The following is a 26141-nucleotide window of genomic DNA, read 5'->3' as shown; positions in this document are numbered from 1 at the left end:
TTCTTCATTGAGCTGTCTTGACACCCTGGTTAAAAATTAGTTGACAGGACATGTGAGTGTACATTTCCTGACTCTCAATTCCAGTTCATTGATGGATATGTCTGTCCTATGCCAGTACTATGTACTGGCTGAATAATGGTAGCTGTGTAATAAATTTTGATATTAGTAAGCGTGAAGCACCCAACTTCGCTCTTCTTTTTCAAGATTATTTTGGCTCTTCTGGAACCCTTAAAATTCTGTATGTATTTTAGGACCAGCTTGACAATTTATGCAAGGAAGCAAGATTGAATTTTGATGGTGATTACATTTGTAAACCAACTTGGGAATTACAGCCGTCTTAGCAAGATTAAGTCTTCAAATCTATGAATATGACATGTTGTTCCATTTACATTTACAACATGTTGTTCCATCTTTAATTTATTTCAGCAATATTTTGGTTTCAGTGTGCAAGTCTTATGCCTCTTTAATTAAACATATTTCTAACTATTCTTTTTGATGCTATTGTAAATGGAATTTTTCTCTTAATTTTAGTTTTAGATTGTTCATTTTTAGTGTATGGAAATACAATTTTTTATTGATCTTATATTCTGCAACTTTTCTGAACCCATTTATTAGTTTTAATATTTAGTAGATTAAAAAATTTAGTAGAAAATTCTAAGAATTTTAAAATTCTTAGATCATGATGATCATCATTAATCAAAAGATGATGTCAAAGCAAATAGAAATAGTTTTACCTTCTCCTTTCCCTGGATGTTATTTCCTTGCCTTGTCTAGCTGTTGTGGCTCGAACCTCCAGGGCAGTGTTGAATAAAATAGATGAGAGTGGACATCCTTGCCTTTTTCATTATATTAGAGGGGACTATTCAGACTTTCCCCATTAAGGATCATGTTACCTGTGGGTTTTTCATAAATGCCTATTATCAGTTTACAAAGTTCCTTTTTGTTCTACATTGTTGAGTGTTGTTATAAAAAATGATAGTTGAATCTTGTCAGATGCTTCTTCTACATCTTTGAGATGATCATGTAGTTTTTGTTCTTTATCCTATTCATTGTTCTATAGGTTTTTTTCTATTGTTAAATCAACCTTGCATTCTTGGAATAAATTTCACTTAGTCATGGTATATAATCCTTTTTATATGTTGCTGGATTTAGTTTGCTATATTTAATTGATGATCTTTTCATCTATAGTCACAACAAATCTTAACGATTTTCTTTTTCTATGATGTCTTTGCATAGTTTTAACATCATGATAAAATGACTTCATAAAATGAGTTGGGATGTATTTACTCTTCCATTTTTGAAATAGCTTATGAAGAATTGATATTAATTTTTCTTTAAGTGTTTAGTGAAATTTGCCAGTGAATCATCTAGGTCTATGTTTTTCTTCTTGAGAAGTTTTAAAATTACTAATTCACTTGTATCAAATAATTAGCTTTGTTTTGTTGATTGTTGTTTTTTCTATTTTCTATTTCATTAATTTCTAATCTAAACTTTCTTTTATTCTTTCTACTTGATTGAACCAGAATATGCCCAGCATAGCGACTAGTGTCCAAACACACAAGCCCAGGTCAGTGGTTGAGAGCATAGAGAGGAAATAGTACATTGGTTTGTGGAGATTGGACTCAGTGATGATGACGAATAGAATGATGCCATTCTGAGAGAGAGCAGTTATGTAGGGACAGCAGAAGGGGATAGAGATGCAGGCATGAGCAACTTCTAGTCCTGGAACTCCAGTTAGGAAAAAGATCAGAGAAGAGGAAGTGATGTTAAGAAAAGACGATATTAGCTGGGCGCCGTGGCTCAAGCCTGTAATCCCAGCATTTTGGGAGGCCGAGACGGGGGTGGATCACAAGGTCAGGAGATCGAGACCATCCTGGCTAACACAGTGAAACCCGTCTCTACTAAAAAAAAAAAAAATACAAAAAACTAGCCGGGCGAGGTGGCGGGCGCCTGTAGTCCCAGCTACTCAGGAGGCTGAGGCAGGAGAATCGCGTAAATCCGGGAGGCGGAGCTTGCAGTGAGCTGAGATCCGGCCACTGCACTCCAGCCTGGGCGACGGGCGACAGGCGACAGAGCGAGACTCCGTCTCCAAAAAAAAAAAAAAGAAAAGACGACATGATTACTATGGAAGAATAATTCTGTTGCAATAAATGTCCTAGAATGAGAAATGATAAAACCATTCATCAGTTTTGTTATGATTTCTACTAACTGTAGTCAGATAAATCAAATTGGAGATTATTTTTAGGATTTTAACGTCTCCTTTCTACTTCCCAGTTTTAATATTTTTTTCCCTGCTGAGTTGAATTTCCTCTTCATGATTCTTGTTTCCCGATTCACAACAGAGAATAGCACATCTTGTTTTTTTAAAACCCAGGGGTGGCCGGGTGCTGTGGCTCACGCCTGTAATCCCAGCACTTTGGGAGGCCAAGGCGGGTGGATCACCTGAGGTCAGGAGTTTGAGACCAGCCTGACCAACATGGAGAAACCCCGTCTCTACTAAAAATACAAAATTAGCCAGGCGTGGTGGCGCATGCCTATAATCACAGCTACTTGGAGGTTGAGGCAGGAGAATGGCGTGAACCCGGGAGGCGGAGCTTGCAGTGAGCCCAGATCGCACCACTGCACTCCAGCCTGGGCAACAAGAGTACAACTGTCTCAAAAAACAAACAAACAAACAAACAAACAAACACACACACACACACAAAAAAAACCCAGGGGTACTTTTGGTCCTCTTTCACTTTGACCCTAGTCAGTTTCTTTCTCCCTTCCTTTGTAAGGTCCACACAAAGAGATCAAAAGTAATTTGAAAATACCATAAATTAATTGGGTAATTTGAAGTGGTATTCATTTTTAAAAGTAAGATTTATTATTTAATAAAAATATACATGTATGCGAATATTTGTTTAAAAACTCAGCTGCAGGGTGCAATCATGACTCACTGCTTGCTCAAACTCCTCTTGTCTCAGCTTCCTGAGTGGCTAGGACTACAGGCTGGAGCCACCACGCCCCATTATTTTTCGTTTGCTTTTCGTGGAGACTCAAACTCCTGTCCTCAAGTGATGCTCCTGCCTCAGCCTCTCAAGCATTAGGACTACAGGTGTAAGCCACTAAGCCTGGCTGGGTTTTTTTAAAACAAGAATTCCACTGATGCCCCACAAGAAACAAATTCAGCTCCTGCTTTGGTATCTGTCCAAGGAGCACTCATGTTTGCCACCTTTCCTTCTTACTTCTCTCCTGCTGCCTCCCTTCCTGTGTCTGCTTTTGCAATTTGGTTTCTTTGCAAGGAAAGAAAATCAAGACAAATGAACACAAGAAAGCCGGGCAGTTGGGTGGAGGTGTGGGCATTAGAGGCTAGCCTGAGGAGGCAGGTGGACATGAAGCACCTTATTTTGCTTCTCATTCATAATGTGGTTTTGCAGATTCTTACTGGTTAAGACTACCACCGCGAGAAAATACGTCATCAACCAGAAAAGTGCAGTTCTATCAGCTTAAGGGGTGTTTTCATCTGATGTTTAAATTTGTCCATCTACAGGGCCTTGTGATAAAGAAAAACCTTCCAGATTTTATGAGCAGTTCTGGTCTCAACAGTCAGAATTCTGCCACTAGGATTGTTTTGAAACAGTAATACATGTGAACAGGAACTTGGCTGTTACCTCATCTAATCATGGAATTGTCAGGCTTCGGTCAATAATTACAGAAATAAATAGTCTTTTGTCTTGGGAGTAAGTTATAGTCAGTATTCATCTCTTCGTTTTTTTGTCACTTTTTTCTCTAATTATGCTATTTGAAGTTTTGAAAGTGTTCCTTCTATAAAATTAAATTAACCTGCCTTAAGAAAAAAACCTCTATTATCGTGGAACTTTATCATACATTATATGTATGTAATCTTTTAAGAAAATAATTTTATATAAAGAAATAATTCTATACAAGTCAAAATAGCCCATTTGCTATTTCTTGGTCAATGGATTTTGCCCCTACCTTACTAGAGTTGTTTCTAGTCTAGGTTTACACTTCTGATCTTGATTCTTGATTTTCGTATCTGTTGTCACTATAGCTGAGTTGATATATAACTATTGAAGAAAATTATCTGTAACACCACCTTTAGCAATTAGTCTTTTAAAAGCCAACTGTATTAAGCTTCAGGGATAGGAGTGAACTAGATATGCAGAGGCCTGATACCAGACACTTCTCTTTCTAGCCTAATATTGTTGCAATTATTGCCACCCTTGGTTTACATACAAGACTCAGGACAGTATGCTTTCAAAGTCTATCTTCATCAATGTAAATAACACGTGAGCTTTTAACTCCACCAGGAAGTAGCATCTGAAATGAGTCTTATTGCTATGCAGGTGTGGTCCTAGGTGAGTTTTCTTCTCTTTCCTTTCTTCTTTTCCATGTTGACTTTACTCTTGTCATCTGGGACCCTTAGTGCTGGAAAATCTTGCTAAGACCCTCGCTAAACCAGTGTGGTAGTGCTTTGAATATTAATGTTTTGTTCTTCTTGACTGCAAGAAGTTTGGGCAATTTTCTCATAGACCCAGGCATTGGCTAGAATCCCACTGGTCATTCATGGACATTCAGAACTATGAAGACTCCAACCATTGATATGGAGAATATACTCACGCAGTTGTATTATAGCCACACAATTTTACCTCCTTCACTAGTGAAACATTCTATCTCCAAATCTTACTTTATGATTCCTCTTGGGACTACATGTTGTATTGTTGACTACTTTTTTTTTTTTTTGTCTCTAGCTACTACTGCTGTCCAGTCTCAGCTGTTACTCCTGCTCTTATAGGCTGCTGAGAACCCGGCATATTTTTCATCAAAGCCTGCTCAGTTTTGAATCAGCCACAAAATAGCCATATGTCTTTGGTCTTGACGTTTAATGTTAATAGTAAGAAAGGTTGAATTTGATAATCTCCATTTTTTTATTCAATGTAATTGCAGTTAAAAATGTCACAACGATAAGCTTATGGGCATTACTTAATATCCTAAATATATGAAATATTATGGAAAAAGTCTCATATAGAAAATTTCAGGTATGGATTGTAATGGGTATGGAATTATAATTGCTGATTATGAAGTGATTCTTGTTCCATTAACTGCATACTTGACAGAAGAGTATATTAACTAAAATAAAATCAGTTTATCATTCAGTTTCCTGACATCATTTCAAAATTAATATAAAAAATAAAAATAAGGTCCTTATTCATCAATTTTAGAAGAACATTTTAACAGTTATACATATTAGAAGAATAACATTATAATAAAAAATAATGCACTTATGGCTAGAATCATCAATAGAAATTTAAATAAAATAAATGACCAAGAAAGTTAATATTAAAAACCAGTGGTCATAGGCAGGAAAGTCACAGCAGGAGAACATACAGAGAAATAATATTTTGGGGCTGGGGGCGGTGGCTCATGTCTGTAATCCCAGCACTTTGGGAGGCTGAGGCAGGCAGATCATGAGGTCAGGAGTTCGAGACCAGCCTGGCCAACATAGTGAAACCTCGTCTCTACTAAAAATACAAAAAATTAGCTGGGCGTGATGGTGGGCGCCTGTAATCCCAGCTACTCAGGAGGCTGAGGCAGGAGAATCGCTTGATCGCTGGAAGCAGAAGTTTCAGTGAGCCGAGATTGCGCCATTGCACTCTAGCTTGGGCAACAAGAGTGAGACACTGTGCCTTGTCCACAGTAGATGTACAGTACCTATTTGCTGAATTACTGAATATATCTGTCTGATTTTCAGTACTGTGCTTGGATTAAAGTGACTGTTTTGTCACGTAGCATTGGAAACTCACCACTGCTCCATTTCTGGCTCATGCTGTGCATTACAGCAGGGTTTCTTACAAGTGCTAGCTCACAGGCTCCCTCTTGCTGGTTCTAGGTTTGTCCTCTGTATGGCACACAGATCAAATATAATTATTTTCCAGTAAAGCAACATTCAGCCATTTGAACATAGCCATATGTTTGTTCTTAGTCTTCTAAAAAATAAAAGAAATTATATTTTGACTTTGGACATCTCCTCTAAGTCAACCTGGAACATTGAATTTAAATATCTTAATTCATACTGTTTTAGAGTCATGTAGAGTCCTAGAATTTTATAACTGGAAAGTACCTTAGAGACATTTTAGTCCCTTCCACAGAATGACATTAATTTTATTACATGGTATTCCAGTGGCCTAAAAGCATTGATTTTATTAGTCTTGTTCTTGCCAAAGTGTATTGAAAGGACAATATTAGCTTTTGTTGCAATTGCTTTTGGCATTTTTATCATGAAGGTTTTCCTTATGCCTGTCCTGAATGGTATTGCCTAGGTTTTCTTCTAGGGATTTTATCGTTTTGGGTTTTATATCTAAGTCTTTAATCCATCTCGAGTTAATTTTTGTATAAGGTGTAAGGAAAGGGTCCAGTTTCAGTTTTCTGCATGTGGTTAGCCAGTTTTCCCAGCACCATTTATTGAATAGGGGATCCTTTTCCAATTGCTTGTTTTTGTCAGGTTTGTGAAAGAGCAAATAGTTGTAGATGTGTGATGTTATTTCTGAGATCTCAAGGATCTAGAACCAGCAACACCATTTGACCCAGCAATCCCATTACTGGGTATTTACCTAAAGGAATATAAATGATTCTACTATAGAGACACATGTGCATGTATGTTTATTGCAGCACTGTTTACAATAGCAAAGTCACGGAACCACACTAAATGCCCATCAATGATATACTGGATAAAGAAAATATGGTACACGTATACCATGCATACTATGCAGTCATAAAAAGGAATGAGATCATGTCCTTGAAGGACATGGATGAAGCTGGAAGCCATCATCTTCAGCAAACTAATACAGAATACAGAAAACAGAAAACAGAAAACAGAAAAGAGAAAACGAATACTAATACAGAACACCAAACACCACATGTTCTCACTCATAAGTGGGAGGTGAACAATGAGAACACATGGACACAGGGAGGGGAACAACACACACGAGGGCCTGTTGGGGGCAGTGGGGGAGGGGAGGGAACTTAGAGGATGGGTCAATAGGTGCAGCAAACCACCTATGTGACAAACCTGCAGTTCTGCACATGTATCCTGGAACTTAAAGTAAAATAAAAATTAAAACAACAACAAACCAAAAACAACAAGAAAAAGAAAGCATAATAATGATGCATAAAGCAAAAAGGGACACTTGGAAGTTACAAAATGTATAGTTAGCCAGAAAAAGAAAAGACTAAGAACAAATATATGGCTATGTTCAAATGGCTGAAAGTTGCTTTACTGGAAAATACATTTGATCTGTGTGCCATACAGAGGACAAACCTAGAACCAGCAAGAGGGAGCCTGTGAGCTAGCACTTGTAAGAAACCCTGCTGTAATGCACAGCATGAGCCAGAAATGGAGCAGTGGTGAGTTTCCAATGCTACGTGACAAAACAGTCACTTTAATCCAAGCACAGTACTGAAAATCAGACAGATATATTCAGTAATTCAGCAAATAGGTACTGTACATCTACTGTGGACAAGGCATAGGAAATTAAGTGTTAATAACAACAAAGTCCCTGACCTCATCATGAGTAGTTGACTAGAGGACAAAGGCAAGTATAGTGGAATTATAGCATGGATAGTAAATTTGGAATGCTACCACAGCACATAAAGAGGGCAACAATCTCATTTTGGGGAATAAGGAATGGTTTCCAGCAAATAATGGTGTCTAGACTGAGACCTAAATTGGAAAAACATGGGCACGAGGGGCTAATTTTAATGCCAAATAATATTCCCTGGTAGAGATGTATCAGGAATCTAAATTTTTAACAAGATCCTCAAGCAATAGTTATGTGTTTGGCCTTGTACTATAGTTGTTATGTATTCAGACTATGGATTAACCTTTGGAAAACACTTCATAGACAAGTGATGCCATTATCAAAATTTGAGTGTCAATTTAAATTTTCATAGTCAATCTTATGTTACCATTGACTTGCATTATTATTTCAAGTATTTTCTCACATTATTAATTCTCACTTTCAGTGGTTTCTATCCTTTTAGTGTTCTTTCTTCCTATTTCTGTGTCAAGTAGTTTTTGATTTTATACCATGGTCGCAGTAAAGTAGAATTACTGGTTAAAGTTCTTGTAATAGGAATCATCCAATATTTGTGTTCTTTATTGAGGTTTCTTGAAAGAAGGTAAATCTATATAGTAAATATTTTTTAAATTATATCTTTGCAAATTATATTCCTCACTAGGCATTAAGTACTCTTAAGGCAAGAAGCTAGTCTTGTTCATGTTTATATTCTCAATATCCATCTGACTACTTGATTTACAGTAGATGCTAAATACATGTTGTTGTTAAAAGATGAATAAGAATATAAATTGGGGCCAGGCGTGGTGGCTCACACCTGTAATCCCAGTACTTCGGGAGGCTGGTGGGGGATCACGAGGTCAGGAGTTTGAGACCAACCTGGCCAACATGGCGAAACCACATCTCTGCTAAAAATAGAAAAATTAGCTGGGCATGGTGGTGTGCACCTGTAATCCCAGTTACTCGGGAGGCAGAGGCAGGAGAATTGCTTGAACCCGGGAGGTAGAAGTTGCAGTGAGCTGAGACTATGCCATTGCACTCCAGCCTGGGTGACAAGAGTAAGACTTTGTCACAAAACAAAAACAAAAACAAAACAAAGCAAAACAAAAAAACTATATATTGGAATAATCATGTTCTTGGTCTCAGTTCTTAAGGCCACAGAACTTTGAGCTGGATGTTTGGTGTTGTAAAATGTGCCACATTTTATCCTCATTTGTAAAAACAGGAATGTTTGAAGTAGGGCAGGGTGAATCAGACTGCCAAATCCCAGGTCATTGATTCTGGCAATAAGCTAGAGTAATTGTGGTAGGGTTCTTAGTGACTGTGGTTGATGCAAGTGGACCCTGAGGAAGTAATGCTTAAATATAGCATTCCACAGCATTTCTATGTCTAAAAGAAGTAGCAGTCAGAATGAGCTTACCAAATAGATACGATAGAGGTGTAGAGAATTAGCCAGTGGGGTTTGAAACCACAGAGGGCTAATACCTTGGAAAGTGTTGAACAGAAAATATGAAGGGACAGTGAGATCCATAGGAATTCTGGGTAATGAGCAAGTTTCTTTAGTTGGTTTTATGCAGTATTTAAAAAACAGGAAAAGTGTCCTTAAGAAACTGTGTTACTATCTGAAATACAAAGGATAAAATTTGTTTTAAATTTTATTTTTCCATATTTATGTATATAAATATAAAAAGAAACGATAAAAATCAAAACTGTACAATGGTTACCTCTGTGGAGAAGTCAGAAAGAGGCTGGGTTTGGGGGAATATAGCAAGGAAGATTTTGGCCTTTTCTAAAATATATTTTATTAATGAGAACTTTTTTTGTACATTAATATTGCATTAAAAACCTTTTAAAGAGGTCTTTATGTTTTATGGAAAACAGAAGGAGGGAAAAGGTAAGATTGGAGACCCAGAGAACTCTAAGGAAACTATGATTTAGGTAAAGGATTTTGATGCCTAAACTGAGTCTAAAAGTGAAGATAAGATATTTTGGTGTTAAAATAGGCAACATAAGAAAACCTCCGGCATACAGCAAAAACAGTACCGAGAGAGAGTTTTATAGCATTCAATGCCTGCATCAAAAGAATAGACAGATCACAAGTTAACCTAACATCATACATCAAGAAACTAGAAAAACAAGAACAAATGGAACCAAAGCTAGCAGGAGAAAATAAATTACAAAGATCTGAGCAGAACTAAGTAGAATTGATACCAAAAGGACAATACAAAGAATCAACAAAATGAAAAGTTGGTTCTTTGAAAAAATAAAAAAAAAGTCATAGACAACTAGCTAGATTAACCAACAAAAGAAGAGAGTAAATTCAGATAAGTACAATCAGAAATGAAAAAGGAGACATTACAATTGATACCTTAGAAATACAAAAGATCATCACAAACTACTATGAGCAACTCTACACTCACAAACTAGAAAACGTAAAGGAAATGAATACATTCCTGGAAATATAACCTCCAAAGATTGAACCAGAAAGAAACAGAAAACCTGAACAGACTAATATTGATTAGTAATATTGAATCAGTAATAAAAGTCTCCCAAATAAGAAAAATACAGAACCAGATGGATTAACAGCCAAATTCTACCAGACATAGGAGGAAGAGTTGGTACCAATCCAACTAAAACTGTTCCAAAACATCAATGAGGGGGGAATTATCCCTAACTCATTTTATGCAGACTGTATCACCAATACCAAAGCCAGGCATGGACACACATGAAAATAAAACTACAGATAAATATCCCTGATGAATATAGATGCAAAAATACTTAATAAAATACTAGCAAACTGAATCAAAAAGCACATAAAAAAAATACCCAACAATGAAGTGGGTTTTATTCCACAGATTCAAGGATGTCACAACATAGGCAAATCAATGAGTATGATTCACCACATAAGCAGATTTTTTTTAAAAAAACCTCATATGATCATGGCAATAGTTGCAGAATAAGCAATTGATAAAATTCAGCATGAGTTCATGATAAAAACCCTCAAGAAGCTAGGAATAGAAGGAAATATCTGAAAATGATAAAAGCCTCGTATGACAAACCGGCAGCCAACATCATACTGAATGGGAAAAAGTTGAAAACATTTTATCTAAGAACTGAAACAAGACAAGGATGCCTACTTTCACCACTTTTATTCAAAATAGTCCTAGTCAGAGCAATCAGGCAAGAGCAAAAAGGAAACGTATCAAAATTGGAAAAGAGGAAGTCAAATTATCTCTATTTGCTGATGATATGATCGTATACCTAGAAAATTCTGAAGACTCCACCGAAAGACTCCTAGATTTGATAAATACATTCAGTAAAGTTTCAGGATACAAAATCAACATACAAAAATCAGTAGCATTTCTAAATGACAATAGCTATCTAGCTGAGAACCAAATAAGAACTCAACTTCACTTATAATAGCTATAAAGAATACGTAGAAATTCATTTAATCAAGGAGGTGAAGGATCTCTACAAGGAAAACTACAAAATGCTGAGAAAAAAATGTAGATGATACAAACAAATGGAAAAATATCCCATGATCATGGATCAGAAAATCGGTATTGTTAAAATGACCATACTGCCAAAACAATCTGCAAATTCAATGTAATACCTAACAAATTACCAAAGTCATTTTTCCACGGAATTAAAAAAAATATAAAATTCTTATTAAAAAGGAGCCTGAATAGCCAAAAGAATCCTAAGCAAAAAGAACAAAGCTGTAGGCATCACATTACTTGACTTGAAATTGCACTACAAGACTATAGTAAGCAAAAGAGCACAGTACTGGTATAAAAATAGACACATTGACCAATGAAACAGAGTAGAGAACCCAGAAATAAAGCCACATATCTATAGCTGGCTGATCTGTGACAGTGTTGACAAAAACACACTGGGGAAAGGGCAGAAACCCTATTAAATAAATGGTGCTGGGAAAATTGGATTGCCATATGCAGAATGAACCTGGACCCCCATCTCTCACCATATACAAAATTTAACTCAAGATGGAATAAAGACTCAAATGTAAGACCTGAAGTTTCAAAAATACTAGAGGAAAAGCTAGGAAAAACTTTTATAGACATTTGCCTTGGCAAGGAGTTCATGACTAAGACCTCAAAAGCAAATGCAACAGAAACAAAAATAGATAAAGTGGACTTAATTAAACTATGAAGCTTCTGTCCAGCAAAAGAAATTAATCAACAGAGTGAACAGATAACTTGCAGAAGGGGATAAAATATTTACCAGTTGTGCATCTAACAAATGACTAATATTCAGAATCTACAAGGAATTCAAACATCTCAACAACAACAAATAACAAATAACGATTAAAAAGTGGGCAAAGGACATTAACAGACAGTTTTCTAGAGAAGACATACAAATGGCCAACAAGCTTATGAAAATTGCTCAACACCACTAATCATCAGAGAAGTGCAGATTGAAACCACAATGAGATACCTATCAGAAGGGCTATTATTAAAATGTCAAAAAATAACAGATGTTTGTGAGGATGTGGAGAAAAGAGAACATTTACACACTGTTGGTGGGAATGTAATTACCAGTACTCTATGGAAAACTACATGGAGATTTCTCAAGGAACTAAAAGTTGAACTACTATTTGAGATGCCAATTCCACTATTGAGTAGTTTCCCAAAGGAAAACAAATTATTATATATTTTTAAAACCTGTATTCATGTGTTTATCACAGTACTCTTCACAATAGCGAAAATATGGAATCAATCTAAGTGTCCACTACTGGATGACTGGATAAAGAAAATGTGGTCAGTATACACCATGGAATCATACTCAATCCCAAGAATGAAGTGATGTCTTTTGCAGTAACATGGATGGAACTAGAGGACATTATCTTAAATGAAATAACTCAGAAACAGAAAGTAAAATACTGCATGTTCTCACTTATAAGTAGGGGCTAAATAATATGCACATATGGCCATTTAGAGTGGAATAATAGACATTGATAACTGGGAAGGGTAGGAGGGTGGAAGCGGGATATGGGAGGAGAAATGATTTAATGGGTATAATGCACTCTATTTGGATGATGCCTATACTAAAAGCCCAGACTTCACCACTATGCAATATATCCATGTAACAAATCTCTGCCCCCTAAATCTATTTTTTTAAAAGAATAGACAAGAAATACAGATTTATTGGATGTGGGACCAAACGGGGACAACTTTCTGAGACCTAAAGTTCCAAAATAACCATTCAACTATGCAGTTTGGAAAGTTAGAACTATGATCAATTACCAGATAATATAGGCAGAAAAATTTTACTCAGTTGAAAGAGAAATTTCTTGTGTTACATATGTCAAATATTGAATCAAAGGAGTTATCACTGGAATTGTTTAGATAGATTATTTGATAGGTTTCTATGTATAGTTAAATTCAACAACTATCAATAAGTATCTACTATGTGAAAGGTATTCTGCTGAGTATTACAAAGTCTTCAAATAAAATCAAGACTTTTTATTTAGGAAATGTACAGTCTTGTGAAAGCTATAATAATATACACACAGGTGTGCACACATATAAAAAAACTGATATCAGCAAAGAAATATGAAAGAAAATTATGAGGAGAGAACAAATATCACAGGAGCGATCATAAAATATTTAATGAGGAAGATATTTAAAGATGAGCCTTGAAACATAAGTAGAACTTCAAGGTGAAGTGGGTGTTAAAGTTGAAGTGGAGTCAACAGTAAAGCCCACCATGAAAAAACTGCATACATCTGAAGAAGTCATAAGCACACTGGCATTTTTAGACTGCAGAGTATGGGAAAAGAGAAAAAAGTGAATGAAACTTTAAAGAAAAGTTAAGCCTGAATTGTGGAGGAAATTACCATAGACAGGATTTGCTGCTTCATTTAGTTGGTGCATGTGAAATAAAAATAAGATATATATTTATTTGTTTCTTTTTAAAATGTTCTTAGGGCTGGATATTTGTTTTTATTATTATTATTATTATACTTTGAGTTCTAGGGTACATGTGCATAATGTGGAAGTTTGTTACATATGTATACTTGTGCCATGTTGCTGTGCTGCAGCCATCAACTTGTCAGCACCCATCAACTTGTCATTTACATCAGGTATAACTCCGAATGCAATTCCTGCCCCCTCCCCCCTCCCCATGATAGGCCCCGGTGTGTGATGTTCCCCTTCCTGAGTCCAAGTGATCTCATTGTTCAGTTCCCACCTATGAGTGAGAACATGCGGTGTTTGGTTTTCTGTTCTTGCGACAGTTTGCTAAGAATGATGGTTTCCAGCTGCATCCATGTCCCTACAAAGGACACAAACTCATCCTTTTTGATGGCTGCATAGTATTCCATGGTGTATATGTGCCACATTTTCTTAATCCAGTCTGTCACTGATGGACATTTGGGTTGATTCCAAGTCTTTGCTATTGTGAATAGTGCCGCAATAAACATACGTGTGCATGTGTCTTTATAGCAGCATGATTTATAATCCTTTGGGTACATACCCAGTAATGGGATGGCTGGGTCAAATGGTACTTCTAGTTCTAGATCCTTGAGGAATCGCCATACTGTTTTCCATAATGGTTGAACTAGTTTACAATCCCACCAACAGTGTAAAAGTGTTCCTGTTTCTCCACATCCTCTCCAGCACCTGTTGTTTCCTGACTTTTTAATGATTGCCATTCTAACTGGTGTGAGATGGTATCTCATTGTGGTTTTGATTTGCATTTCTCTGATGGCCAGTGATGATGAGCATTTTTTCATGTGTCTGTTGGCTGTATGAATGTCTTCTTTTGAGAAATGTCTGTTCATATCCTTTAGGGCTGGATATTTGGAATCTTAATTCAAAGTGAATCATGTGATCATTTAGCAGAAAGAGCATAGAAACATTAATTCAGTTAGTGATCTACTGGAACAAGGTAACTAAGATAGTGAGAATCTGAATTAGTATTTTGATGGTAGAAAAGAGATTGCTTAGCCATGATGATCACATTCTGGAGACATTTGAATTGGATGGCATTTAGTTTTACTCAACTCTAAAATTGCATGCATGGGTTTGTAACTCCAATTTGTGGTAAATTTTGTAGACTTTGAAATAAGTCTTTATAGGAGTAGTACATGTTAAATATGAATTCCCTTCAAACATACAAATTTGAGCACAGCTTTCTGAATCTGCTTTGTTTTCACATTGTAGATGATGAGATTCATCACAGGGAGGATAAGCAAGTATATGTTAGCAATGAGGGTGGGCACATAGGGTGGGGCATGTTTTCCAAATCTGTGAACAAAGGACAGGCTGATCAAAGGGATGTAGAATATACCAACAGCAGTGATATGAGAAATGCAGGTGCTGAAGGCCTTCTTCCTCTCCTCTGAGGGTGCAATGCTGAGAACTGAGCGAATGATCAGCAGATAGGCGAGCAAGATAAAGATGGAGTCCACTCAGGCAGTAGAGATGATTGCAGTTAATCCTAATGCACTGTTGATCTTTGTGTCTGAACATGAGAGTTTCTTCACATCAGGCTGGAAACAGTAGGAGTGGCAGAGCACGTGGCTCCGGCAGAACGACAGTCACTTAAAAAGTAGGATTAGTGGTGTCAAAATGACAGTCTCCCTGGTAATGACTGCCAAACCAATCTGTGGAATTCTTGCATGACTTAGAATGATAGCATATATTAAGGGGTTAGAAATGGCCACAAAATGATCAAAGGCCATAGCCTGGAGCACTGAAGATTCCATGAAAGTGCAGAGGTGAATGAAGAACATCTGTGATAAACAAGTGTTAAAGCTAATCTACCGAGCATTGAGCAAGAATATTCCCAGCACTGCCACCGGTGTAGAGATGCATAAGCCAATGTCAGTGGTGGACAACATGGAGAGGAAATAGTACATGGGCTCATGGAGGATTGGCTCAGTGAGGATGACAAAAAGGATCAAGGTATTCCCAGAAAGGGCAGTTAAATAGAGGCAGCAGATGAGGAATGGAGATGCAGATGTGGGCCCATTCAAGTCCAGGGACTGCCGTCAAGAGGAAAGTAGGGGAAGTGGAATTATGGAAGATTGGCATTATGGCCTTTTGGAGCAGAATTCTCTTGTAGGATCTTGACTTCCTAAATTTAGAATTTTTAAATTATTTTAGTTGAAGTTTAATATACATTCAGTAAAATGCATAAAGCTTTAAAGTACAGCTCAAGGAAGTTTTACATCCACCTCTACCTGTGTAACAACGTCCAAGATCAACTTATTGAACATTATCGGCAACCCAGAAGGCCTCTTAATGCCACATCCTCATCAGTGTCCTCTCAAATAGTAACCATTATTCTGAATTTTATTACCATAATTATCTCTCCCTATACTTGATTTTTATATAAATGAATCATGTATTACATACTGTTTGTGTTTAGCTTCTTTCATTCAATATTTTGTCTGTGAGATTAATCCCTGAACTAAGATATTTAATTAATTTCAATTTAACTTCAATTTATTTAAATACATTTATTCGATGTTTACCACTTACTATCTTGTACTCTCATGATTTTGATTAAATTTTTCATCCTTCAGCTGGATTATGAGAATAAAGGGTATTTGGGGCTAATCCTTGTTTAGTGGGGTTTCTTGCTCATAATAGATATTCAGTATGCATTTGTCAGTTGCTTTACCTTTATTTGCTCTTCCTGCAATATTCTATTTAACTGTGATTAGGCCTTGGTATAAAAAAATAATCGACTAATTGTGATTTGGAATTTTAGAATTATTAACTTAGAAACCAAATTTCATTTACTCCATTTAGTAAGCAGGAAAACATCTCTTTTCAGTAACTACATTTACCCAAGAATTCACCCCAGGTAATGCCCATTCATCTTGCCTCATTATATATGTTTAATAGGAGAGAGATGTTTCAGTTCCTATGAACCTGAAACTTGATATTCTTCTTAGTTTGTAACATTAAAATACTGCCCTGTTTATGATTATAAAACCTGTTTCTGTTTTGATAAAAATCAGTGAGACAAATAATAAGCTTCTTTTGTAACATGTATGCCCTGGTCTTTAATCTGATCTTTGTTCTCTTATAGGATTACTCAGGTATATAATATTGTGTTAATGATAAGACCATTTCCATACTTTGCTCTAATTATTTTACATAGACTATTTCATTTGAGTCTTATGACAAATCTAAAAGAGAGGTTTTTTTTTGTTTTGTTTTGTTTTTTGTTTTTTTTGACAGATGCATAAACAAGTTTGAAAGTTTGGATACATTGCCAAAGTTCATAAAAAGTGAAATATATGATATTGGAAGTCAATCAAAGAAACAAAAAGATACTAGAGCCTGTGCTATTAACAACCATACTACACTGTCTAATAATGATGATAATTATGATATAATCCTGCTTCAGTTAATATTTACTTCTTAATAAATAAAGAAAATGTGGGACAGATATCTGTATTTGAATATTTCTGATTATTTAAAATTTGTATTGTTCAGACTTAAAACAATTTTATTTCAGGATTCTCCATGTGTTATATGATATGTAATTAGATTACTGAAACTCATTTTTTTGCAAATAGTAAATACTTAAGATAACATTGAATACTATAAATCAAATTAATCCATTGTGGAAATGACGTATTTATCATAAAATCAAAGTATTACTCAAAATATACTTTTAAGTTTTTATGATTTCTACTAGTTTTACAAACCATTCAAGTTTATTCTCATTAAGTATGCCCATTTTTACGCAAGTTTTATCATCTAATTGACAAGTACTTACTTAGAGTTGTAGATGAAAATTAGTTTGGCTATTTCTCCAAACATGTTGTCTATTTCTGTGTACTTTCAACTACACAGGCATTCCGTGGACAATGGATTTTATATATTCACTTTTCTACTTTAAAGCTTTTATCTTCTTCCCAGACTAATCTCCTGAATATTAGAGCCACATGTCTAACTAGTTGATTCTTTCACCTTAAATACCTGAAAGCAAGTTCAAACACAGTATGATTGCATCTAAATTTAGTCTTCTTCACAGAACCACAACTTGTATATCCTATTTCCCCCACTTTGATTAATAGCTCTATGGTAGCTCTGTAGCTCTGCAGATTTATAAATCTATGGTAGCTTCATATATGAAATTGCCTAATTCAGAAATCTGCATATACTCTCACCTTTCATCGGTTGATCACCAATTTCTGTCTTTATTGGACTCTTTCTAGTTCACACACCACGTTGCTGTCAGTTTCTTCTGAGATGTAAAGTAGACGTGCATTTTAAAGTGATTTTAATCTGCACTATCTGAGTCTCTCCCAACTTTCTATTAAATTTTCATCACAAATGAAGAAAAAAAGAAACAAACACAAGCAGCACTGATACTACAACTGATGGATATTCTAAATCCAGAAAATTTTGGAATGGTTAACTTCTCTAAACTGAGGAAAATGGAGATGGATGTGGACAGATATGAAGTCAAAATATAGGCCCATATTTAATACACATCCATAGTCTATAGTAAGGAATGCAGAGTCTGTACCAACATAAAAAGTTGGGAACCAGGCATTTATTTTTATAGGATGCTTAACTATAAAGTAACAAGGACTTTATTTCTGTATCAGATGGCTCATCTCAAGAAAAATAGCCAAAAGGGTGGCTATAAGGGGTAGCATCGGTAGAGATACATTGAATTTTGAAATTAGTATTAGCCCATGTACAGAAGAGAGTGAAATAAAACAGTACATTTTGAGAATGTAGTTTTACAATTTCCCCTATGATTTTAAGCCTGCAAAGAAATATACAGTGTTGGTTGAATGTTATCTGTAGGCTGCTAGAAATCAGGAATTATACCAGAAACTGCATTCCACATAATAATGCTTATTGGGACAGCAACCATGAGCAAGCCCCATACATAGATTTTAAGAAAAAAAATAAAAACTGAAGAGATCTTGTTTTGCACTAGAGAGTATATAAAGAAAAAAAAATACTAGCATGAATCTTTAAAATATTTCATTAATAAAGGAACAACATCTGGAAAATCCAGAGCATGAGCATGTATGAAGAAATGTAATAATGTCTGTAAACCATGTAGCATATTGCCTGTCACATCACAATGACTCAGTTATCAGTATCACAAAGGTAAAAACTTCTGCAGAACTAACAAGAAAACATCCTTAAGGTAATGTAGGTAATAGCGTCATATAGCGTTACGGAAAAACAAAGAACACATTGGAAAAATATCAAAATAACACAATACTAAAAAATAGAATTAAAGTACACATTGGACATAATCAAAAACCAGAGTCAAGGGACAGTAATTAACTTAGTTCAATTTGGAGAATGCATTTGAAAAATTCTCTCATAATGCATAGAAAAAATACAATGAAAATAAAATAATGAGAAAATTGAATTTGGGAATGGCACAAAATGAAAAGCCAATATACAAATAACTAGGGTTTCAGGTACCGTAAACAAAAATAAATAGAATAAAAATGACTGTTCCAAAGGAAAGACTACAGTGTATTGAGGATTAAAAAAGCTCATTGCATTCCAGGTAAAATCAAGAAGATGAGAACAAGCATACAATATTTGACTTAAATTAGTTTTTTAAAAATTACAAGCATTCAGGCAGAAAATACGGATTTCCTATAAAGAAAAGGAAATTAAGCCAGTTTTACAAAAATATTAAAATATTTAAAAAGACCTTTATACAACATGCTATTCCTGATGCAGAAATAATAAAATATGTTAAAACAGATGGAGATTGCACATTGTTGGAGCTTGGAGTTGGTGCCCTAACTAGCTGACAAACTTGCAAGTGTAGGTAGTGTGCTATGTGAGGGGCAAATTTTTCACTAACACGACAAAGGTCTTTGGCCTAGTGAGTAGAGTTTGACAATAATCCTTGCTACAAGTATAATGTTAAAAAAAAATTACAAAAAAACACACAACTAAGACACTGACGACTCCAAAGCTTTGCTGAGAGATATTTTAAAAGATGTAAATAAGTGGAGGGATATCACATGTAAATTAATTAGAAGACTCAATAGCATGGACATGGCTGTTTTCCCTTCGTGAATCTATAAATTTGATGTAATATCAACAGGTCTTTTTTACTGTAAAAATTGACATTCTACAATTTATATGGAAATGCAAAATACTTACAATTTTGAAACAGAAGAAACAACCTGGAGTGCTTACACTACCAGCATTCAAAACTTAACATTAAACTAATGCAATTAAGACACAGCATGAGGACAGTCATACAGATTAAAAGAACAAATTGGAGAGTCCAGATTTAAACATGTACATTATAGCCAATTGATTTGTAACAAAGGTGTCAAGACAATTAAATGAAAGGATAGACTTTTCAACAAATGGTGCTAGAACAATTAAATATCACTACAAAAAAACAAAAAACAAAAACCCCAAAAATAAAGAACTTGGATTCTTAGCAATCACTGTTCTGAAAAATTAGCTCAAAATGGATTACAGACCTAAATGTAAGAGGTAAAAATCAGAAACTTCTAGAAAAAAAAGTCGGAGAAGATTTTATGACCTCGGTTAGGCAAAACATTATTAGATGCCATATTAAAAATGTGAGCCACTAAAAAAAGATCAATATCTACTTCAAACAAAAAAAAGGTACATTTTAAAAGTCACCATTAAGAAAATAAGAATACAGAAAACAGACTAGGAGAAAATATTTGCATAAAAACTCGTACACAAAAAATATAAAGAACTCTTACAACTCAACAAAGAGACAAACAATCCAATTAAAAATGGGCAAAATATTTGAATAGACATATCACCAAAACATATATAAATATGACTAACAAGCCCATAAAAAGATGAGAATTAGGAAAATAAAATTAAAATTAAAAAATAAAAATTTAAACTGCTATAAAATACCATTATCCACCCACTAGAATGGCTATAAATGAGAAACAGAGAGAAAAAAAGAGAAAGAAAAAAGAAGGAAAGTAAAGGAAGGAAGGAAGGAAGGAAAAGAAAATACCAAGTGTTGATAAGCATGTGGAGAAACTGGACACATAATACATTCCTTGTGGAAATGTAAAATGGTACAGCCACTTTGAAAAACAGATTGACAGTTTCTTAAAAATTAAAATATAAACTTACCATATGATCCAGAAATTCTACTCCTTGGACTCTACCAAAGAGAAATGAAAGCATGTGTACGCACAATAGCTCAGAATTGAAACAATCCAAATATCAGTCAGTTGATTAACTGGTGAACAAATTGTGAAATATTCATAGGCTAAAAACTATTTGGCAAAAAAGAAAAAAATTACTAGTAAGTGCTACAACATGGATGCGACATATGCTGAGTGAAAGAAGCCAGATACAGAATATTACATACTGTATGATCAATTTTCATGAAACGACTGGAAAAGACAGCATTTCAAAAAAAGAAAGTAGGGCAGTGTTTGTCTCTGAGACAGAATTAAAAGTATAGGAAGAGGCACAAGTGTACATTTAGTTATGTATAAAGGTAGACTTTTAAACCGGTAGAAATAAAGTGAGCTGTTGAATAAAAGGAGTTAGGTAAGCTGATCATCCATTTGGAACAAACAAACAAACAAACAAACAAACAAAATAGAACAAAACACGAAAAAGCTAAAATAAAGCATATCACCACAATACATACTGAAATTATTTTCTGATGGTTAAATATGTAAATATCAAAAAGCCACATACAGTTTAGAATAAAATGCAGGTAAATATATAATCCTGTAGTAGAAGAAAAATTTCTAAATATAAAACCAAAGATATAAACTGTAGAGGTAAACATTGATGTATTTGACTTGGTAAAATTCAAATAATTGTTTAATAGCAAAAAACAACTTCTACAGATTTAAAAGGGTAATTATGGCCAGGCACAGTGGCTTACGCCTGTAATCCCAGCACTTTGGGAGGACGAGGTGGGTGGATCACGAGGTCAAGAGATCGAGACCATCCTGGCCAACATGGTGAAACCCCGTCTCTACTACTGAAAATATAAAAAATTAGCTGGGCGTGGTGGTGGGTGCTTGTAGTCCCAGCTACTTGGGAGGCTGAGGCAGGATAATCACTTGAACCCGGGAGGTGGAGGTTGCAGTGAGCAGAGATTGTGCCACTGCACTCCAGCCTGGTGACAGAGCGAGACTCTGTCTAAAAAAAATAAAATAAAATAAAAGGGTAATTATAAATTTGGAGAAATATTTAAAGCATATATAACATTCAATTGAATAATGTGTTTACTATACAACTTTTTAAAAATGACAAAAAATAAGCTGGGCGTGGTGGTGCATGCCTATAATCACAGCTACTTGGGAGGCTGAGGCAGGAGAATTGCTTGAACCCGGGAGGTGGAGGTTGTGGTCAACAGAGATCGTGCTATGGCATTCCAGCATGGGCAACAAGAGTGAAATTCCATCTCAAAAAAAAAAAAAGACAAAAAATTTGGCAAAAATAATTAAAAATGGAATTCTCCAAGGGACTAGTAGTTAATACAGGAAGAATTTTCAGTCTCATAGTTAGCCAAAGAAATCCCAATTTAAACAATTGTTATTAACTTCGGCAATATTGACAATAGCCACTGTTGCTAGTGTGCATGTCATGTGTCCATATATATCAATATTCCTTCATCTTTTGCTAATTACTTCTTTGAATAATAAATATTGAGTGCCTACTTCGCACACTTAACCTTCAAAATAACCTTTTATTTTCAAGGTAATAAATGATGTTTATAGACAGGTTAAAATATTACATATGAGACCGTGCTAAATACTTAAATTTAGAAACTGGCCTTATTCCTCATTTGTACTAAAAGAGCTTAGAGCAGATTGCTATATCCTATGATTATTGGGAGAGAAACAACATCTATGTTTTTAATTTATTAGCTTCTTTGATATTTTCCAATGTAGTGTTTCTTCATCTAATCCAAGGACAAAAATATCAGCAGTTTACACATGGATTGTTTCTCATCATCTCTAGAATGCACAAAAGAGGATGGTTATCCTGGGCTTGGTCTCAAGGCAGGCCCACAGTCTTTGCCTGATATCCTTTCTGCGTTCACTACCACCCAGTTGGCCTCTTGCTAGTCAAATCTTAATTTCTATTGCTAAAATTCATGGGTGTAAGTAGACATGAGTTGGAATCTGTGCCTGAAGGTTTTAGGAATAGATAACAAAGGCCTTATCCTTATCTAGCTTCTAAGTAGTAAGAATACTCAAGATGAAGAGTATTTTATTTTATAAAGAGGAATATGAAGTCAGATTTTCTAGATTATTAGTCATCTCAGATAGAGACAAATCTGGAGTTAGATCCTGTGTTGGAGAAAAATCAGTTATCATCATATGATTTGTCAAAGCAATGACTACCAATACAATCTCCATAGAATGACAGAATGATATTTCTGTGATTGAAAATGCCATGGATTCAATTCATTTAACTAATTAATTTAATTTATTTACCTCTTTATAGAGAAGGATTTAAGATGGATTCTTTACTATACTTTTCATGAATTTAGGAACAGCATCTGTGGAATGTTACAAAGCTAACCACCTACATGTAGGCAAAGCAATGACTGTATCAAGTTCATGATGACCTGAGGCACTGAGATAACCAGCCTTAATGTTTGGGGCTTGAGCTGAAATATGAGCCAGGTGGAAGGTGGGAAAACAGATGCGAGGATGGATATAATATTCTCAGAAAGAAGAAAAATTAGCATTGAGCCAGTTTCCTTGCTACATATCTCTACATGTGTAACTTTAATAGCATCATTAATAGGCTGTGACTGATATTCTCATTTTTCAGGTGAGGTTAGAGTGAATGACTTATTGAAGGTTTGCATTGATAGATTTCATGGAGCCAGTGTCTGTGTCTGTCTGACCCTAAAGGTGTGGTCATTTTACTGTGCCACTCTATCTCTCTGGTGTTGAGAACCAAATTAAAAGGAAATGCATCAGATTGATGCAGACTTAAGAGACAGAATAGAATAAATGTGCTGGCATAGGTGTAAACCAATTCAAAATATAATTTAAGTAATAGTGAGAGTGTGCCAGTGACTGTAGTTTGGGATTTGGTTATTATATATGGCAGGAAATATACACATACATAAGTATAATTTTCCTTTGATTAGCTTAATGTATGAAAACAAAACATCTATATGGAATTCAGGATTTCTGAACAGGCAACAGGACCATAGAAGTGAACAAAACAGTGGAGGGTGAGTGGAGTCAGAAGCTCAAAGGGCTTAGAGGTCAGGGACCAAGGGTAAGCGGGGAGAGCCTTACCTTTCAAGGTGTGGAGAATTGGAAGGGATACAAATAGTGCTGAAGGAGCAATGCCAGAAGACTAGGTGAATTTTTGTCTTTAATTTCACTTCCAATAAATTCTTCCTTGTGTTTATCTATGCCAAATCACTCATGATGAAGTTTAAAAGTCATCAAGGGCATTTATTAAAGACACAAGTAAGTCCTGTTTCTGATCTGAGAGCAACTACTTGATTTGGACTTCAGAAAGGGAGGAGAGATTGCCTTGCTCTTACTTAGAGTGGGGTATATGAAGGTGACCCATTTACTTCTATGAATGGAAAACTTTTATAAGGAATCTTAATTGTAGAGTCATTTACTCAGCTGGGATAAGTGTGTCTCTGTGGAATTTTTGCACCACTCTGTTACACTGCACTTCTTTTCCCGTTGGATCAGTTAGCTAGCATCAGAAAATTTGGATGCTTAAGTGGAGAAAAATCGCATCAGGGAAAATAAACATATTGACACAGGAAGTTTGTGTTTGCACATTTCAATTAGAAATGAAATTGAATCATTTCTTTGGAGATGGATAGTGCATTTAAGATGAGAGTCTAGTATTTTTTCTTGGTTTTTGTTCTGCTATATGTTTCTTGTAAATAATCTGTTATATAGATTTTTGTGTAAAGTAATTTGGTTGCCAGATGATTTGGAAGTATCTCCAGGCAATAGCATAATGCTAGTTCCATAGTATATGTATTTTAAATATCTATTAGACTGAGCAAATGGATTCCTACAATTTGGAAGCAAGCTACAATATAGAATGATCAAGTCGAGGGCTCCATGGGAGCTGACTTTTCAACAGAGGAAAGAAGTTTTAGCAGGTTGGGAACTCAAGTGGAAGCAACTACCAGGAAAAAAAAAAAGACCTAGCTCTTCCTCAAGGATTATTATTATTATTTTTTTTTTTTGAGACGGAGTCTCACGCTGTTGCCCAGGCTGGAGTGCAGTGGCGCGATCTCGGCTCACTGCAAGCTCCGCCTCCCGGGTTCCCGCCATTCTCCTGCCTCAGCCTCCTGAGTAGCTGGGACTACAGGCGCCCGCCACCGCGCCCGGCTAATTTTTTGTATTTTTAGTAGAGACGGGGTTTCACTGTGGTCTCGATCTCCTGACCTTGTGATCCGCCCGCCTCGGCCTCCCAAAGTGCTGGGATTACAGGCTTGAGCCACCGCGCCCGGCCTTCCTCAAGGATTATATTGATTACCTTCTGTATAGTGATTACTGTTTTCTAGTCAGGTACATTATATTATTTAATCTTAGCTGTTCAAGCTAAAGCAAACTTCAATATTTACTTGATAAGTACTGATGAACACCGTGCTCGACACAAAATCAGTAGTCAGTAATTTACTAAATTAATTTATTCCCCTCTCTTGAAGATCTAGTCCATAGTATAGAAAAGAGAATTGTATGAACAAACACAATAGAAGTCATTTTATCCAACTCTATTTTGGTTAATAGTTAGGTTTGCTTTTTAATAAGGTTAATTACATGTAAGAGTCAGAAAAATAATTTTAACGTACATTGAACATTTTATGTAAGTTTCCAACTTATAGATGTACTTTATTCACAATATTTTGATGTAGCATTAGGGCCTCTTAATATAGTTTTGCAAACTGAAATTCCATATCATCTTTGCATGAACCATGTCTTTAATACAAATTATGTTATAATAATCAAGATAGTCAAGGTAAAAGCACTGACAGCCTATAGATCACTTATTGGGACTAGAGAGAACATGCTATTTAGAAAATAAGCTGTAATTATTCAACTGGCAGCTATCATCAGGCAGTATATTTTCAGAGGAAGTGAAACTTCTGTTAATCTAGCAAGTTTGTTCAGTAGAACTTATATAAAAATCGTTGTACTTGTTGCTTTGTTATACCCTTTTAAAAAAGTGGAAAAACAGAGAAAAAGGAGACTCACTAGTATGGGAGGCAACTAGTTCACATATTTTCTTTGCCGAGAGTAAAGTTTCAAGAACTCTGTGTTGTATAACCAGGAAACCTGAAAACTGGTCTGCTAATAACTGTAGCTCAAAGAAAAGACATAGCAATGGTTATCAGTTTCTTTTTCAGCAAAATAGAGTGGTGGCACAATCCCTGAAAATTTTAAAGAAAAGTACACAGGATTGGGATTTAGTATCTTCTTGGCAGGTGAAATTTATTTACAATTTGGAGAGCAAGAGAAAATAGTGAAGCCTATATTAAACAATATTACAATTCCATTATAAGATTAATCTTACATCTGTGTTGAGGATAAATTAGAATAAGGAGAGT

The 26141-nt window shown here is 35.4% G+C and overlaps 1 protein-coding gene, 1 non-coding gene and 1 pseudogene across 3 annotated transcripts in view; 2 read left to right on the top strand and 1 right to left on the bottom strand.

Moving 5' to 3' along the window:
- LOC105468643 (matrix metallopeptidase 26) overlaps window positions 1-26141 on the top strand; it is a 363923-nt gene that overhangs the window by 33860 nt on the left and 303922 nt on the right. The window lies entirely within an intron of this gene.
- LOC105468925 (olfactory receptor 51F2-like) lies at window positions 14689-15634 on the bottom strand (annotated as a pseudogene).
- Window positions 19316-19468, top strand: LOC112424479 (small nucleolar RNA SNORA62/SNORA6 family). The gene has a single exon (XR_003015231.1). It is a non-coding gene; the product is annotated as a small nucleolar RNA SNORA62/SNORA6 family (small nucleolar RNA).

Source organism: Macaca nemestrina, chromosome 12, assembly GCF_043159975.1.
Source record: "Macaca nemestrina isolate mMacNem1 chromosome 12, mMacNem.hap1, whole genome shotgun sequence".
Classification (NCBI taxonomy): Eukaryota; Metazoa; Chordata; class Mammalia; order Primates; family Cercopithecidae; genus Macaca; species Macaca nemestrina.
This window is presented reverse-complemented; position numbering and strand designations above follow the sequence as displayed.